Consider the following 17,896-nt stretch of genomic DNA (forward strand, 5'->3'; position numbering starts at 1 on the left):
CTGCTCAATTATAGCTACACCCCTGCTCCCAGATAAGCAGTGCTGCGTGCCTGCACCGCTGAGCTCCAGAGGCTGGGACGACGCATCCAGTGCTCCAGAGATCCCACAATGCACCGTGTGAGTATGCAGTGCATTGTGGGCATCCCCCCAGCAACAATGTTGCGGTGCCTGCTTAAAGCAGCTGGCTCTGACACACAGTCAGGTAAACGGGGTCAAGGGCATGCTCACTCCCTTAACCTCGGTTCAGAGGCGGACTTCCTAGGTGAGTTTGCTACACAGATGCCATTGGGAGCTGCGTGTTCCCCAGCGGTTCTTACCAACAGCCAAGCCTAGGCTCCCGGTCTTGGCTGCTTCTGAGAAGCGCCTCAGTCTTCTGCCCGCTCAGGACTGGCAGTAGCTCTCTGTTGCCTCAGGAAAAAGTCTCTCTTAGCCACTATTATATTACATAGCGGAGAGCAAGGGTTGTCAACCTTGGGTCCTCAGACTACAACTCCCATCATCCCCAGCCACAATGGCCTTTGGAGAATTTCTTGTAGAAGGCTTGACGCGGTATAAGGTAGCTTCCTCTTGGAACATAGGAACATAGAAAGCTGCCATATACTGAGTCAGACCATTGGGACTATCTAGCTCAGTATTGTCTTCACAGACTGGCAGCGGAGATGCCAGGGAGGGAACTTGGAACCTTCTGCTCTTCCCAGAGTGGTCCCATCCCCTAAGGGGAATATCTTACAGTGCTCACAATTCTAGTCTCCCATTCATATGTAACCAGGGTGAACCCTGCTTAGCTAAGGGGATAAGTCATGCTTGCTACCACAAGACCAGCTCTCCTCCCTTAAGTTTTCCTATGTTTCTGTGAGTTGTAGACCAGCTCACCAGTTCAAATCCTTGCTCAGCCATAAAGCTGTGGCTATTTCTCAGCCTAAACTAACTCACAGGGTTATTGTGAAAGTTAAATGGGAGTGGGCAGAACCACAGGAGTCATTCTGAGCTCCTTAGAGAAAGGCTGGAATCGAAGTGTAGTAAATAAAAAAGAAAAATGTACATTCCTGTCTGCTGCTACCTGAAATCCTTTGACTGGAGGTGGCCAGGACTGAATGTGGATCTTTCTTGTGCAAGCAAAACATGTGCTGAAGCACCCACCCACCCACCCCGCTCTAAAAATAAAGGCTCTTCCTGATTGTAGCGGCTTCGACGTCTGTCTGGAATTCCTCAGCTGTTCTCATCCGACACCGCGAATGTTTATGACCAGTTCTGTATAGCCGGCGGGGGCCTCTGTATCCTGCTGAGCCAGGTGTGTGGAACAATGGTAAGCTAATGGACTTGAGTTGGATGGGGATGAACTGATATTCCCCTTCACTATTGATATGCAGTGCATTCCTGACCTAGAAAATTAGAGCTGAATTTCAATGAAAAACACAGCCCAGCTTCTAGCAAAGAAAGCCAAATAAATCAACTGAACTGCTGGTAGCTGTTTGCTGAAAATGTCAGGGCGCGTTTGCTGGCCGTACTCAAAGTGCCTTTTTAGTCTCTCGTGCGTTTGTGGTGCGCATGTCGGAATGATGGTTAGGTAGCTTAGCATGCAGAGGGATCTGGTTTTTTAACAGAGCGCTGTGCGGAAAGGCAGATCTACATCCACTGGCCAGTGTTTGTAGGTGCAATTATTAGTGACAGTCCAGGCAAGAGCACAGGGTGCTGGAGGAACAAGTCCTAGCAGAACAGAGCCAGAGCTTAGAGGGAAACCCTGCAGCCGATCTTCCAGGAAGTCTGGGCAGGACTAGAAGGCAGGCACATACAGAGAGATGGGAGAATGGACAAGCAAGCAGTTAATGATCCATAGCAATGTGGCCACACTCCAGGAAAGCCAGGGGGTCAGACAGAAGCCAAGAGCATGCTGAAGGGCAAACCAAGTAGTAGTCAAGATGGCAGAACAGGAGCTGGGAGTCAGGAACATACCAAGAACCACACCAAGCAGACCAGCAAGAGAAGTACTAGGACCAGCACAAGAGGGCCTTGGTACTGGAGCAAGTACCTTGACCAGGAAGCCTTTCATACTTCCAACTGCAGTGAAAAGCCAATGAGTGATCCCATAGGGCAGGACCTGTCTGGGGCCTCTAAAGCTAAGGAGTCTGCTGTAATAGCACTTAGCAATAGCACTTACATTTATATACCGCTCTATAGCTGGAAGCTCTCTAAGCGGTTTACAATGATTTAGCATATTGCCCCCCAACATTCTGGGTACTCATTTTACCGACCTCGGAAGGATGGAAGGCTGAGTTAACCTTGAGCCCCTGGTCAGGATCGAACTTGTAACCTTCTGGTTACAGGGCAGCAGTTTTACCACTGCGCCACCAGGGGCTCTTAATGTAGCAGGTTGCCACAAGGGGCAGCAACACGCATGGCCTCAGGGCAGGTGGAGCAGGACAGGGGCAAGGACTGACCTTGCCCAGCCTTCTGACACTTTCCATGTGTATGATGTGGGGGAACACCAACTTTCATGGATCCAACAGCCCTTCCCTCCTCTTATCTTCTTGGGCATCATGTTCTACTTTCTGTTCATAATGCAGTACCATTTTGTTAGTCAGCCATCCTTGTAGCCACCTTAAAAAAAATAAAAATAAAAATTGTACTAGCAACAGATGGGATGGATTATAAGAGAAAAAAGCCAGCTGTGCTCCTACAGACTTGGCCTACTTCTTCTGCCATTCCCTCTCTAGCCAAGGGCATCTCCTTTCAAAGCTCTTATGTAATAGTATTCATTAGGAAAACCATCACCTCCCAAATGTGGACACTGCAACTTCCAATTGCATGCCTCCACCAAGTGGCGTCCACCTCTGGGCAAAGAGAAAGGAAACGAAAAGGGGAAAAAAACTTGCACAGAGAAACACCCATCTGGAGAGTTTAATTGCCATAAATGTAACAACATCTGCTATCCCTTTTTTTTAAAGAAAAGAAACACAGAAACTCACACTTCAACAACATATCAGCAATCTGGAAGGATTCACCTTGCGGCCTGCCTTCAAAAACAAAACACAGATCTTCCTTGGCCTGGAATACTCCCTGCAAGTATCAACAGACAGCATCCTCTCTTCCCTAAATTTCTGTTCCAAAAACACTTTAATGTTAAATCCCATGGAGAACGTGATTGCAAATCTGCAGACTGAATGTTCAATGTGGCTTATAGTCTTTATGAAAGAATATGCAATCAGTGGCCTGGAGGTCAGTGTTCCCTGTAACAGGGATTTCCAGATGTTGACTACAACCCCAATCATCCCGAGCCAAAGGCTACTGCAGATGGGGATGATGGGAGTTGTAGGCAACAACATCTTGAAATCCCTGTAACAGGGAACACTGCTAGAGACCCAGTATGGTCCCTGGATGCTTTCCATCTGGCCCATTGCACATGCTCTTATTCTAAAGACCACCACCTTTATTATTATGCCCTTAGATGCTTTCCCATGTACTAAGACTAAAGAAATTGGCTCTTTAACCCAGGCTGTAGTCAAAGGACATATTAGGCCTGCTCCCCTTAAGGATATTCTAAATATTTTCTCCGAATTCTTATTTTCCATTGCAAACAAAATTAAGGCTGCATTCACATGGGTTCATTCGACCTACAGTTCTGCACTCCTTCCCCCAGCTCTCCTATCCAAATTCAGACATTCAGGAGAGCTGATTCTCTGAGAGTCAGCAAGACTTCAGAGAAGTGGGGGAGCTGGCTGTGTGGGCTTCTTTCTTGGCAGAAGTACAGCCCACACAGTCAATCAGGATGGAGGAGTTTCCTCCCTCAACTCCGGTTCCAGGGCGAGCAACTTGCGGTTCAGAATTCAGACTGCTGGCTGCCTGGAACCTCAGGCTGCAGTGATGAAACTTACTTCAACCCGAGGGTTCAGATTGGAGTCCCAATTCTGAACCCTCAGTTTCATCGCCGTGCCCGACTGCAGTTCCCTGCATTCGGACGTAGTCAATGGAACCGCAGGCCTGTTCAACTGCAGTTCTGTGTTGCATGCAAATATGGCCTTAGTCTCTAGCCCTTTAAGCCTGGTCCATTAAGCCAGTGGTCTGTCTGTAGAATTGTATGGAAGAAGGAGCCGTTCTATCCTCATGGTCCAGTTATTGCCATCTGCTCCAGTCTTGGATTTGCTTCCAAGGATGGCTTTCTCTATGCCCTACCACCAAGGCAGCCAGAACCAACATAGATATTTGAGGGAACAGGACCACTCCTGCTCTCCTTTCTGTCTTTTTGCAGCAAAAACACACTGGCTGACATTGTGACTAATGAAGCAATGGTGCAACAGGAGAAGCACAAGTATAGCACTACTACTTCTGAAGAGTTCTGGACTAATGCTGCACCAGTGCTAATGTGTATGTATGAATTCAAAAACTTCCACTTCCCCGGAAGCCCTCTGTGTCACCTGAAAATATGTCCCTGAGGGCTGTGCAATCATCAGGGTCATATTTTCAAGTGGAACAGAGCACTTCCTGGGAAATGGGAGAGCTCTGAAATTTGCCTCTACTGCGGAGCCTGCTGTTGAGCTGAGTTAGCTGAACTTTTCAGAGGCACTGGGGCTTCTCCCATTCATCAGAATGCCAGCCACCAAAAATAATGATTAAAAAACCCCCCATCTCTCCCCAAAGGCACCCCAGTTTTTAAAACATTTCTCTCATTTTTCTTTGTGAAATTGCAAAATTGCACAGGTGTGCAACATTGCAATGCAGCCATTGCAGATTGTATCACAATGTCAGAGTTCAGAATGAGGTGAGTAATTCCTGCCCTCATTCTGCATTGGCTTTGTGGTGGCACTATGTATTGTATGCGATGGTGTCAGGAAGCCAGTTCAGAATGAGGACATGATGCAGTGCTCTTTCTCTAGGTGCTGGGGAGACAGCCATGCTGCAGATATGTTCATTCTTGTTCATTCACGCACCCAAGTTGCCAAAGGGGAGATGTATGTCAAACATGGGGTAATGGTTCATGAAATCCATCCCACCATTTGAGTTTTCCTAATACCTATGTTCCAAATTAAATACCAGATGCTACAGACCTGGGCCACCAACAATGTACATGGTAATTTACAAGGAGCTTGCAATCTGAATTTGACAGACAACAAAGAGAGGGGCCCTAGAAATACAAACACAGATTTACTCAAACTCTCCATACATAAAAATGAAAGGGAGCAATTGTGCTTCCTTGTTGTTAACATCTGTGACACCATGATATTTGGGAGGCAAAGAATTAGATGAAAATGGGGATATTTTGGCAGGCTTTTGAGTGACTGCACTCATAAAGGAACTATTAATAGACTGAGATCACGTCTGTTTCATTCCCGGCAGTTTCTTAAGGTTCTTGAAGTGTTCTCGTAATAATAGCCATGTTCAGGTCTTCTCTTCTGTAGTTCTTTCCCTTTTCATGGTTCTTTACAAAATTAATGAAGAGCGATGTCAAGAATGAAAAGGTACCCCAAACAGAAGAGAGAGAGAAAAAACACCCAACTCCAAGCCCTTACAAAAGCATTTGCAGAGATAAGAGAAACCATCTATTCTTCGAACAGCTGTCTATGCTAGAGTTAGGATGGTTTTTTGTTTTTTGATGCTGCATGAATATTTTGCATCGGGTTCCATCTTAGAAGAGATCATCAGAGTGTAAAGAGAATGCATCTGCTATGATGGTAGAGCCAGGTACATAGGGACAGAGGGAATAAATGTCCCTGGGCTGTGGGCAGGGTGGAGTGTTCCCTCTAACAGGGATTCCCAGATGTTGTTGACCACAACTCCCAGAATCCACAAGCAAAAGCCATGGTAGCTGGGGATTCTGGGAGTTAATGGATGGGGATTCTGGGAGTTAACATCCATTAATGGATGTTAGCTCTTTTGTCAAATCCCAGATTTTGACCAGGCATTCCCTTATGGCAAAATCATTTTGTGAGTGAGTTGAATCTCAAAACAATATAATTAAGACCACAGGAAGCTGCCTTAGGCAGAGTCAAGCAATTGGTCCATCTAGCTCAGCGTTGTCTACACTGATTGGCAGCAGCTCTCCAAGGTTTCAGGCAGGAGTCTGCTCTTCCACTGAACTATGACCCCGTCCCCTTATACCAAGAATACATTTTTGCAGAGTTTATCAATGCAAACATGTGCTAACGGTGGTGGTGGGGGGGAGACAAAAATGAAGTGAAAGCTGACACAAACATTCTGAAATGAAAATGGAGAACGCCGTGCATTTATTCATCTTTGGAAAATGCCACTATGCAACTTGGAACTGCAGGATCAGGACGAAAATGGGTAGAGTTCTAGAAGCACCCTATGGTCTGACATGGTCAGGTACGTGGGGGCTTGTTTCACATATGAGTTGCTTTCTAATAAACACCGCCCCATTTATTACAATTCTTGGGTGAGGACTCAACCACCTCATTATGCAGTTATGAATCAGTTAGACTTTGTTTTCTTTTTCTGTTTTTTTAATTAATTGGAGGAGAGATTCCTCCCACCGGAAGCAATTTCAATTTCTGGAGGTGGGATGTTGAGCTGGACTATTTCTTAATCCTGGTTCGGAGATGTTAACATGTATTTTTACGAGTGGGTGGAAGGTGTCTGAATTGCAGCTGATACCAAGGCTGACAGCAACTCATTTAGCAGGGAACAGTTCATAACATCAATTCCAGGATGCAGCATGAGGAAAAAAAAGCAACAGACAAGAGTCAGTTTGGCTCTTTGTAACAACAAGTTGCTCAGATTGAGAAACAAGCCTAGCACAATGATTATATAAGGCCAGCCTAGCCTCTGTAGGTGCCTCAGATGGTCTGGCTGGGCTGGTTAGCTGCAATTCCCCTCCCTGGCCATCACCTGGGTGGCGCTGTAGCACAGCAAAAATTAGGCCAATAGCTTCTGTGTCCTGCTGGCTCAAGTCCCCTGGTATTTTGCAAGTATTTTGCAAAGATATCCAACAGATATTTTTGGCCTCACCACTAGCAAGTTAATGACTTGTGCTGTCATCCTAATGCAGCGCTTGCACAAAGATATTGCCCTAGTGAAAGGTTGTTGCTCTCGCTCATTGGGTTAAGTCTGGAACAACTGGCATTCCAGATGAGTGTTGTGCGAAGACAAACATGTCTGCGTTTGTGCAACCCGGTGCACAACCTGTGGCAAGCCTCCTGTGTTTTGCGGGGAACCTTTATGCAAAAGCACAATAGTGCAATTCCCAAAATCCTTATGATTTAATGCTGCTATGCAATCGTCTTGTACTTTGTGTGCAGTGTTAGTCAGGATGTCTGCCTTGGCCTTTGGGTAGTCCATTTCTGAATGCTTGCTTCCTTGAAATTCAGATGACCATGACTGAGGAACTTGGGGATGCTAGCCCTGATTCTGAGGCTGTCCCAGGATGGCTTTGCCCTGACTGTCCGTGGTCTGATGCGCGCATAGCTCCTTGTTTTGTTCCTCAAAGGAAGGAGATTGCAGTGGGGGGGGGACACAACGTGGACACATGAAACATGTGGCAACAAATTGAGGACAACATCTACCAAATGGAAATGTGAACCCACACGTGCAGATAAAAGACGAAGCATCTGTGGAAGATGTGAGGAAAATTGCAAATACAATCCCAGCAATTATGATTATAGCGTTGGAAATGCTCTTGCATTTAATTACCATTTGCCATTCTTTTCGTGCGACGAGAATGGACAAAATGGACTACAAACGATATTTCCAAAGACAAGCAATCTGTGCTGTGAATAGGACCCTCCTTTATGTGAGCATAATGGGCCCCCATTTCCCAACCATGGCAGCGCCTCGGCAGTAATTCGCCAGCACTAAATTTTGACGAGAAAATGAGTCTGGTTGTGTGTGTGTGTGTGTGTGTGTGTGGTGGTAGGGAAGCTAAATTAGCCGGTTTATTTCATCTGAGAACATGAAGAGGATTATTAAGAGCTATTATGAAGCCTTTCTTTTAAAAAGCGTTCTCTTCTAAAATTACATTTAAACAAAAGTTTTACACAGAGATGACTTTGTGGAGGAGGAAAGAAGAGTTGTCATTGTCCAAATCTTTTAGGCTTTTGCCGTTAGAACCTTCTTGAATTGTCATGCAGGCTTTATGGAAGCACTGGCTGCTTTTACGCTAATGAGCTCACTCACTGAGGCTGTTCTCACGACTTGCAGAAACTGGGCGAAGGGAGGCAACAGCAAGCCTCCCACATCGGGGTGGGGGGGGGCTCCCCAGAATGCCCTGTGCACTCGTGCAGGGCATTCTGGGACCTCCGGGGGCCAAGAGGTCCCCGATCCTCACCACCCCAACCAACTCTGTGACAGAGTCAGTAATCATGTGTGCGGACGATCCGGGCACCCAGGGCTAGCCATGTGATTGTCTACGGGGAGAGTAGGTCAAGCAGGTCGTGGTTTCCCCACAAAACCACTTATGGCTCTCCACACTGTGGAGAGCCTCACTGTGTGCAGTGCTGATGGGTAAGCCCACTCACATTCATTCTGATGTTAGTCCAGAATACCTGGATTAATTCATTGGATGTCTTCTGTGTTGGGGACATAGCTCCAGTTGCATAATCTGTTTGCACCTTCAATCCTAGTAGCCAACAGAGACAGTGAGGAAGGGTTATCCGCATTCTGCATGATCCCCACCGCACGTTAAGGTCATCTGAGGAGGTCCGTCTCCAGTTACCACCGGTTCATCTGCTGGCGATGCAGAGGTGGGCCTTCTCTGTAGCTGCTACTGGGCTGTGGAATGCACTCCCGGCAGAAATCCGTAATTCGAGATCATTATATGTCCTTCAGGAGAGCCCTTAAAACCTGGCTTTCCAAGGTTTTTAAATGATTGAAAAACTGGTTTAAATTGTTTTAAATGGTTGCCCTGGTTTTCCAGGGTTTTTTAGGCTGTTTGAATAGTTTAATTGGTTTTATTCTGTTTTTATAGTTTTTATTTTAACTGTTAACTTGTTTTAATTGTTTTTATCTTGTTGTAAACCGCCCTGAGCCATTTTGGAAGGGCAGTATATAAATTGAATGAATGAATGAATGAATGAATGAATGAATACCCTCTTTATTCTCCCTCTTGTTGTCTATCCCCGTGCTCTGGCTTTCTCTGATTAGTAGACTGATACTCACCTTCTGCTGCTTGCTCCCAGCTCTGCTGCATTCCCCATTAGCCATGCAGTCCCCCTCCCTCCCTCCCCACTCTCCATTATGAAAAGAGAAGGTTCAGGGACACTGGCTTTTCTATCCAGGTATGTAACTTCCCCAATAAACCTTACTTGCTTTTGAACTGAACATCTCTCTTTAATGGGCTTGCTCTTCTCACACACACTGGTTCTGCTATAAACTGCCCTGAGCCATTTTGGAAGGACAGTATAAAATTCAAATAAATAAATAAATAAATAAATAAATAAATAAATAAAATTGGGATGAACTTAACTGCAAAATGGGGTTTAGATTAATTCATGGAGTACAGGTTTATCTATGGCTACTAGTCTGGGGCTACAAGCCACCTCTAGCCTCAGAGGCAAGATGCCTCTAAATACCAGTTGCAGGGGAGCAACAGCAGGAGAGAGGACATCTCAGGGCCATCCATATATTGATCCAGCAGGGCTCTCCCCTCATAAGAACATAAGAACAGGCCTGCTAGATCAGGCGCAAGGCCCATCTAGTCCAGCATCCTGTTTCACACAGTGGCCCACTAGATGCCTCTGAAAAGCCTATAGGCAGGAGTGTAGGGCATGCCCTCTCTCCTGCTGTTACTCCCCTGCAACTGGTATTCAGAGGCATCCTGCCTTGCTTTGAGGCTGGAGGTGGCCCACAGCCCTCCAACTAGTAGCCACTGATAGACCTCTCTTCCATGAAATTATCCAAACCCCTCTTAAAGCCATCCAGGTTGTTGGCTGTCACCATATCGTGTCGCAGAGAATTCCACAAGTGGATGATGCGTTGTGTGAAAAAGTACTTCTGCTTGCTGGTCCAAAATTTCCTGGCAATCAATTTCATGGGATGACCCCTGGTTCTTGTGTTATGTGAGAGGAAGAAGAATTTCTTTCTCTCCACTTTCTCATGATCAAACCATGCATGATTTTATAGACCTCTTTCATGTCTCCCCGCAGTCATCTTTTTTCTAAACTAAATAGCCCTCCAACATTCTGCATGGCCAGAAAAAATGGACGGGGACTGTGAAGTGGGTGTGAAGTAGATCAGGTTCCTAGATCCAACACAGCTTTCCCCAGGGCTCCTGCAATGTGTCCCGCATGCAGCATACTGGAGGATAGATGGCTCCAAGGAATGTCATACAAAGGCTAAAGTAAATATCGAGCCATTTGAGGTTAGGCTAGCCCCTGAACAAGCTAGAGTCTGATCCAAAATTTCTCCAGAGGGTAAGACATAAGCTCCAGTATTTAAACTTCCATCCCATAAATTTCCTAAAGGGCAATAATGATGGTGGACCTTCCCTGGAAAGTTGTTCTATAACCAGGGTGTAACATACTGCGCAACATTACATGCACATTGCAACGTAATGTTCACACAATTGCACGAGTGCATTCTTGTGCAAGTGCAAACATTGGGAAGAGTTGTGTGACAATATGGCCATTGGAAATGATGGCTGTACTGTCACCCAACTGTGCTTGCGCAGTTTTAGTGCTTGTGCAAAAGTGCACATGTACAATGGCATGTTCACATTGTGCTGCAATGTGGACATTGAGCAGAATGTCAAATTTCTCTCGGGGAACTATCAATCTAACCTCTAGAGTTGAGGACATTCAGAGGTGAGGACTTCTGATGAAGTTCTCAGCTACCAGGCAGGATTATATGGGGCAGGTGAAGCAGCCCTTCAGGTACCATTGTTGCAGATTGTTTAGAGCTGAGGCCTCAAACTGTGGACATCCTATAGATGTTCATTTACATCTCCAGTCATCTTCAGTTACTGGCTATTATGGCTCGGGAGGATGGGAGTTGTAACTGGGAGGAGAGCTGGTCTGGTGGTAGCAAGCATGAATTGTCTCCTTTGCTAAGCAGGGTTCTGTTCTGGCTTGCTAGTCAAGTCATTTTCCTGCTGCGCCAGTACATGGCTCTTCAATGGGACTACTCATGAGTAATTTAGTTTGGGTGTCAGCCAGTGACTTGTCAAGTCACTGGCAAGGAGAGGAGAGCTGGTCTTGGTGTAGCAAGCATGGCTTGTCCCCTTAGCTAAGCAGGGTCCACCCTGGTTGCCTATGAATGGGAGACTTGATGTGTGAGCACTGCAAGATATTCCTTTTAGGGGATGGGGCCACTCTGGGAAGAGCAGAAGGCTTCAAGTTTCCTCCCTGGCTTCTCCAAGATAGGCCTGAGAGAGATTCAGGTTCAATCCTTGGCAGAGAGATTCAGGTTCAATCCTTGGCAGCATCTCCAAATAGGGAAATTGGAGAGCTGGTCTGGTGGTAGCAAGCATGAATTGTCCCCTTTGCTAAGCAGGGTTCTGCCCTGGTTTGCATTTGAATGGGAGACAACATATGAGCATGGTAAGTTATTCCTCTTAGGGGATGGGACCTCTCTGAGAAGAACATCTACGGTTCCAAATTCCCTGGCATCTCCAAGATAGGGCTGGAAGAGACTCCTCCTGACTGCAACCTTGGAGAAGCCGCTGCCAGTCTGTGAAGACAATACTGAGCTAGATGGACGAATGGTCTGGCTGGGTATAAGGCGGTATAAGGCAGCTTCCCCTGTTTCGAGTCCAACAACAATGGGAGGGCTGCTGTTTGAGAGGCCCAGTTTAGAGCTTTAAAGCTCAACCTCAGTACTTCAGTTTGGGCCTGGAAACACGATAAGCTTGTTCACATGAGTGACAGCAGAGGGGGTGACATGCCCAGCCTGAGTAGGCGAGCTGGGTGTACTCCTGATTTTCGGTTGTGTGCTTGCCAACATTAAGGTATCACTGGGGAGAATGATTGAGTGCAAGGCAGCAGCTGGGTAGGATGGCTTTTCCTTCTACCTTAGTAAAATGCTGGGGATGGACTCTGAGTAGGATGGGCCTGTCCTACCCAGCTGCTGCCTTGCACATGATCATTTCCCCACCATCTACCTGCATGTTTGAAAGCACATGACCCATAACTGGAAGTGCTTCTGACTCTCCTACATAGGAACATAGGAAGCTGCCCTATACTGAGTCAGACCATCGGTCTACCTAGCTCAGTATTGTCTACACAGACTGGCAGTGGCTTCTCCAAGGTTGCAGGCAGGAATCTCTCTCAGCCCTATCTGTTGGAGATGCTGGGTGGAGGGGACGACTTCGAACCTACTACTCTTTCCAGGGTGGATCCATCCCCTAAGGGGAATATCTTACACTGCATACACTTCTAGTCTCCCTTTCGTATGTAACCAGGGTGGACCCTGCTTAGCTTAAAGGTACAAGTCATCAGAAACCGCCTTGGGGTTGTCTTTTAACGAAAGGCGGTATATAAATGCAACAATAAATAAACAATAAATAAATACATGCTTGCTACCACAAGACCAGCTCTCCTCTCCTCTCCCTACCAGGCAGGGCGCTTCTCCTTCCCTTCTGGCAGTCACGTAAACAAGCCTAGTGGGACCAATTAAGCTCCTTAAATACAGCAGTCACACACTCGTATATGACACTGACCTATCTTATATGGAACAATATAGGATACCCCTGCTAACTGAGCAAAGAGGCACCTTTTAATATGGTGATTCTCTTAGATTTAGCAGGGGGAGAGCAACTGGCCCTATCCAAACCCAGCACAGTGTCCCTCCAGTGGCTGTTGCTGGCATTTCTCCTATGTTTCATTTTAGATTGTGAGCCCTTTGCGGACAGGAGACCATCTTATTTATGTATTTTATTTTTCTGTGTAAACTGCTTTGAGAACTTTGGTTAAAGAGTGATTTATAAATATCTGTAGTAGTAGGAGGAAGAGGAGGAGGAGGAGGGGAAGAAGGAGGCTTCTCAAAAAGATTACAAGAAGATGTTGTTCTCACGTGCACCCAAATCCCAGCTAGGGAAGCCCAGCCTGGGTTAGATTGCGTGTGAGAATTGCTAGGATTGGGCCCGATCTTAGTGGGGCAGTGCTGCCTAGCCCCGCTTCTAAACCCAGCTCTTAGTCTGGGTTAAGGGCTTGAGCTAGCCCTTAACCCCGGGCTCTGGGATCATCTGTTTGCTGGGGATGCAGAGACGGACACCTAAAACCTAAAGCGCCTGGCTCCTGGGGGAATCCCAATGCATCATGTATGTCATGCGGTGCATTGTGGGATATCCAGAGGCTGGGACACAGCGAGGATAGTCTGGGAGCACAGTCCACACTCCTAGCAACTCACCAGCACTTGTCGGGTGGGGGGGGGAAGGTGAGTTCCACCAGCCACCCCCCACACTCCACCCCCTACCCGCCTAGTGGTGCGAACGACCTCAACGTATATGAAATGAAGTCTGAACATCTGAAAAATTCTATATGAATGCTAAATATCCTCTCTTGCTTACACAAGTTGGTATCAGAAATGTTGTATCTCCAAAGGTCTTTCCTTATGGAACATAGGAAGCTGCCGTATACTGAGTCAGACCATTGGGGAAGCTGCCTTATACCGCCTTATACCCAGCCAGACCATTCGTCCATCTAGCTCAGTATTGTCTTCACAGACTGGCAGCGGCTTCTCCAAGGTTGCAGGCAGGAATCTCTCTCAGCCCTATCTTGGAGATGCTGCCAGGCAGGGAACTTGGAACCTTCTGCTCTTCCGAGAGTGGCTCCATCGCCTGAGGGGAATATCTTACAGTGCTCACATGTGGACTCCTATTCAAATGCAACCAGGGTGGACCGTACTTAGCTAGAGGGACAAGTCATGCTTACCTCCAAAAGACCAGCTCTCCTCTTTAAAGAAGGGCTTATTCGGGATTTGAACCTGGGACCTTTCACACCCTAAGCAAGAATTATACCCTTAGACCAACAAGCCAATAATGCATGTGGCACTATTTCCATACTTTGGACACTAATACCTGCCGTAGCCCTTGATCATGCATTCAAGACATCATGCATTCAACTGAATGATCATGCATTCAAGACATTCTGCTCTACATAATCCAAGATAGCTGTTGTTTCTATCATTCGAGTGAAAGAAGTTGTGCTTTCATACTTCCCCTCCCCTCTCTATGCAGCTTAAAAAAAATATTGCTAAAGGAAAAGGTTTCTCTGAACTTAATCATTTCAGGATGTGTTTCCCTGGATTGTGTAGTACTGACAAAAGCATTTTGTTTTAAAATTATCTATAATTGAAATACTTGCTCCAGAGCCCCCAACAGCAGCAAAGCACAGCCGGGTCCACCGCGATGCTTATCGCGTCACGCTAAAGAGCGAGGGAACATCCATTCCCTGGAGACCCTTCCTGAGTGCTTTGTGTGGTTGTGCTAAAATGTAGGAGGAAGAATTGAAAGTTGCTTTCATTCTTTCTCCAAGCCCTTGATGATAAACCCCAGCGCTGGTGGCTCTGCTTGCGACATCCAGTCACAGATGGGGAAAGAACAATCAAAGCGACCCTGGAAAGGTTCTTTGAATCTGTATAATCAGATTATGCTAATTTCCTTAAACCCCATTTCCAAAAGCTAACATTTAACATTAGCTTGTGTACTTCCTAATTGTTTTATGGACTGTATTTTTCAAGCAGGCAGGCAGGCAGGCAGGCAGTGCACACACACACACACACACACACACACACACACACACACACACACACACACAGAGACGCACTCACAATCCAGAATGGGATGTGTACACAGAGACTCTATGTATTCTGTTTAAAGAGAGTTATTCCAAATGCTGAAGTGTGACATTTCACAAGAGAAAGGCTTTGCCATGCAAAATGCTGGGATTCTTCCACCATGGCTGGCACGAAGAGAGGGGACCTGGGCCTTTCCTTCAAAGGCAAGCCAAGGCTTGCTACATCCTCTAGGGCAGTATTTTCCCAACTTCTGCTAGCAATGGCCCGCTATTTTCGGAATGAAAACTGGAGGAAATCTTCATGCTCACATCCCCAAAGGTTTACATTTAGGGCTATACTAGATGTGCCTTAAGTGGCACAGCAGGGAAATGCTTGACTAAGAAGCAGCAGGTTGTCAGTTTGAATCCCCGCTGGTACATTTCCCAGACTATGGGAAACACCTATATCAGGCAGCAACGATATAGGAAGATGCTGAAAGGCATCATCTCGTACTGTGCAGGAGGAGGCAATGGTAAACCCCTCCTGCACCATTCCTGATTCAAGTTGGTATCAGAAATGGCAGCGGCTTCTCCAAGGTTGCAGGCAGGAATCTCTCTCAGTCCTATCTGGGAGAAGCCAGGGAGGGAACTTGGAACCTTCTGCTCTTCCCAGAGCGGCTCCATCCCCTGAGGGGAATATCTTGCACTGCTCACACTTCTACTCTCCCATTCATATGCAACCAGGGCAGACCCTGCTTAGCTATGGGGACAAGTCATGCTTGCTACCACAAGACCAGCTCTCCTCTCCATTTTAGTCATTCTCTCCATGTTGCATTCCCAAATAAAATCCCAACCCTCAAAGCTGGGACAAAAATACAGGTTGTATTCTGTGTCAACAGGCAGCCCAGGGGTGGGTCTGAGCCCCAAAGTTATTTCCATTCTTACTCTGCATTTACCTCTCACTTGGGCTTCACCAGTGGTCCTAAAGTACTTTCAAGTAACATCATTCTCTGGGGATCGAGGCTGGAGTCCAGCCAGACAAGACCCTTGTCAAGGGGTGAGCAGCTGGGTGGTTGTGACTGATGGAGTGTACTCTTTATTATTTAAATACATGCCAGTCTTGTATTGAATCATATATGGGAAGGGTCCACTTTCCATCTGACACATAGACTGAGCTTCCAATCTTCAGCAGAGTAGCTTTGCCATTACATTCAAAGATTACTTCTTTTTTAAAAAGTCTTTTTTTTTTTTGGCTGTTCAGGGACCAAAATAAAGCTTGATAGACTGATAACATTTTTAAGGGTACAGCTAAGATGTTAACAGTACACCTAAAATGCAAAATATGAAACAAACACATGAAACAGACACATCCACAAAGATGTGGATCATGCAGACACACCTGTCCAGGAGTTGCAATTGGCTCAGCTCCCTGCTGGGTATACAAACCTGGTTTGCATCTGTGTGCAAGGGTCCTGAGAGTGACAGTTCAGTGAGGCCCACTTAGCCAGCATGGTGTAGTGGTTAGAGTGCTGGACTAGGACTGCGTAGACCTGAGTTCAAATCCCCATTCAGCCATGAGACTTGCTGGGTGACTCTGGGCCAGTCACTTCTCTCTCAGCCTAACCTACTTCACAGGGTTGTTGTGAGGAGAAACTCAAGTATGTAGTACACCACTCTGGGCTCCTTGGAGGAAGAGTGGGATATAAAATCTAGATGATGATGATGATAATTTAACCCTCTGTTTGTTTGTTTGCCTGTCACATTTATATAAAGGTAAAGTGAGCCGTCAAGACGGTGTCGACTCCTGGTGACCACAGAGTAGGGATGTGCGAAACGCTTCGGGTACAGAATGATCTGTATCCAAAACGGCCGATTTCGGGTGATTCGGATCCGAACCGAATCACCCTCGAAGCCCCCCGAAATTATTCGGATCCGAAACGAATCACCCCTATTTCGGATCCGAAATATTTGTTGTTTCGGCCCTCCATTTTGTGGCCGATAAATGCCTTCTTCTTCCCCCTCCATTTTAAGCAATGACATCAATTTGAATTTCCCGCCTTTTTGCCTCCCATTAACTTCAATGCAAAAAGGTCTGATGTGATGTCTACTCGAATTTTAGGTCCCAGGGCCAAAAGAGTGGGGTGGGGTGGTAGTGCCTAATGGGTGGAGGCTACCACCCCAATTGCAGAGTGATTGGGCAAAGGACTGATTTTTTGGAAATTGTTGAAGTTTACGCGTCTTTAAGGTTTCCCCCCATTAGGTATAATGGAGGGTGTATCGCTTCACATCAGGGGGAAAGGGGTGGCCCAGAGCTGTGTGGGGTTGGTGGTAGTGCAAGATGGGGCAAGGAAGCTACCAGATTTTTTTCAAAGGATTTGGGCAGAGGGCTGATTTTTGGTGAATTGTTGAAGTTTACGCGTCTTTAAGGTTTTCCCTCATAAGGTATAATGGAGGTTTCAGCAGCCCCATAAGTGCACTTGGGGGGTGATGGGGTGGCCCAGAGCGAGTGGTGGTGTAGTGCACATAGGGTGCCAACCACCCCCATGGGTTGCTAACCCATGGGGTACAGGGTTCAGTTGTTTCTTAGATGTTCTGAGTGTAGATTCTATGATAGCAAATGAGAGTGGATTCATGGTATCTCGTTGAAAATCTCATTTGCTATCATAGAATCCACACTCAGAACACCTCAGAAGCAACAAAACTCCAGCAAATGAAATCACCAAAAATCAGCACTCTGCCCAAATCCCCTACATTTAAGGGTTTAGAAAATGCCCCTACCCTGCACTACCACCAACCCCACACTGATCTAGGCCACCGCTTTCCCCCCGACGTGAAGCGATACATCCTCCATTATACCTAATGGGGGAAAATCTTTAAAACGTGTAAACGTCAGAAATTCACCAAGAATAAGCCCTCTGCCCAATCACTCTGCAATTGGGGTGGTAGCCTCCACCCATTGGGCACTACCACCCCACCCCACTCTTTTGGCCCAGATCCCACGTTATGCCCCCAACCTGCCCCAAAGACACTAAAACTTCAAAAATTCACCAAAAACCAATCCCTCTGCAATTTGGGTGGTAGCCTCCACCCATTGGGCACTACCACCGCACCCCACTCTTTTGGCCCCAGGACCCGGTTTTTAATCCGAATTGATTCAGATTCGGATTAATTCGGATCTGAATCGAATCGGAGGTAATTCGGATGGGCCAGATTTGGATACAAAACAGAACGGGGGTGTT

This window comes from Hemicordylus capensis, chromosome 3 (genome assembly GCF_027244095.1).
Source record: "Hemicordylus capensis ecotype Gifberg chromosome 3, rHemCap1.1.pri, whole genome shotgun sequence".
In the NCBI taxonomy this organism is placed as follows: Eukaryota; Metazoa; Chordata; class Lepidosauria; order Squamata; family Cordylidae; genus Hemicordylus; species Hemicordylus capensis.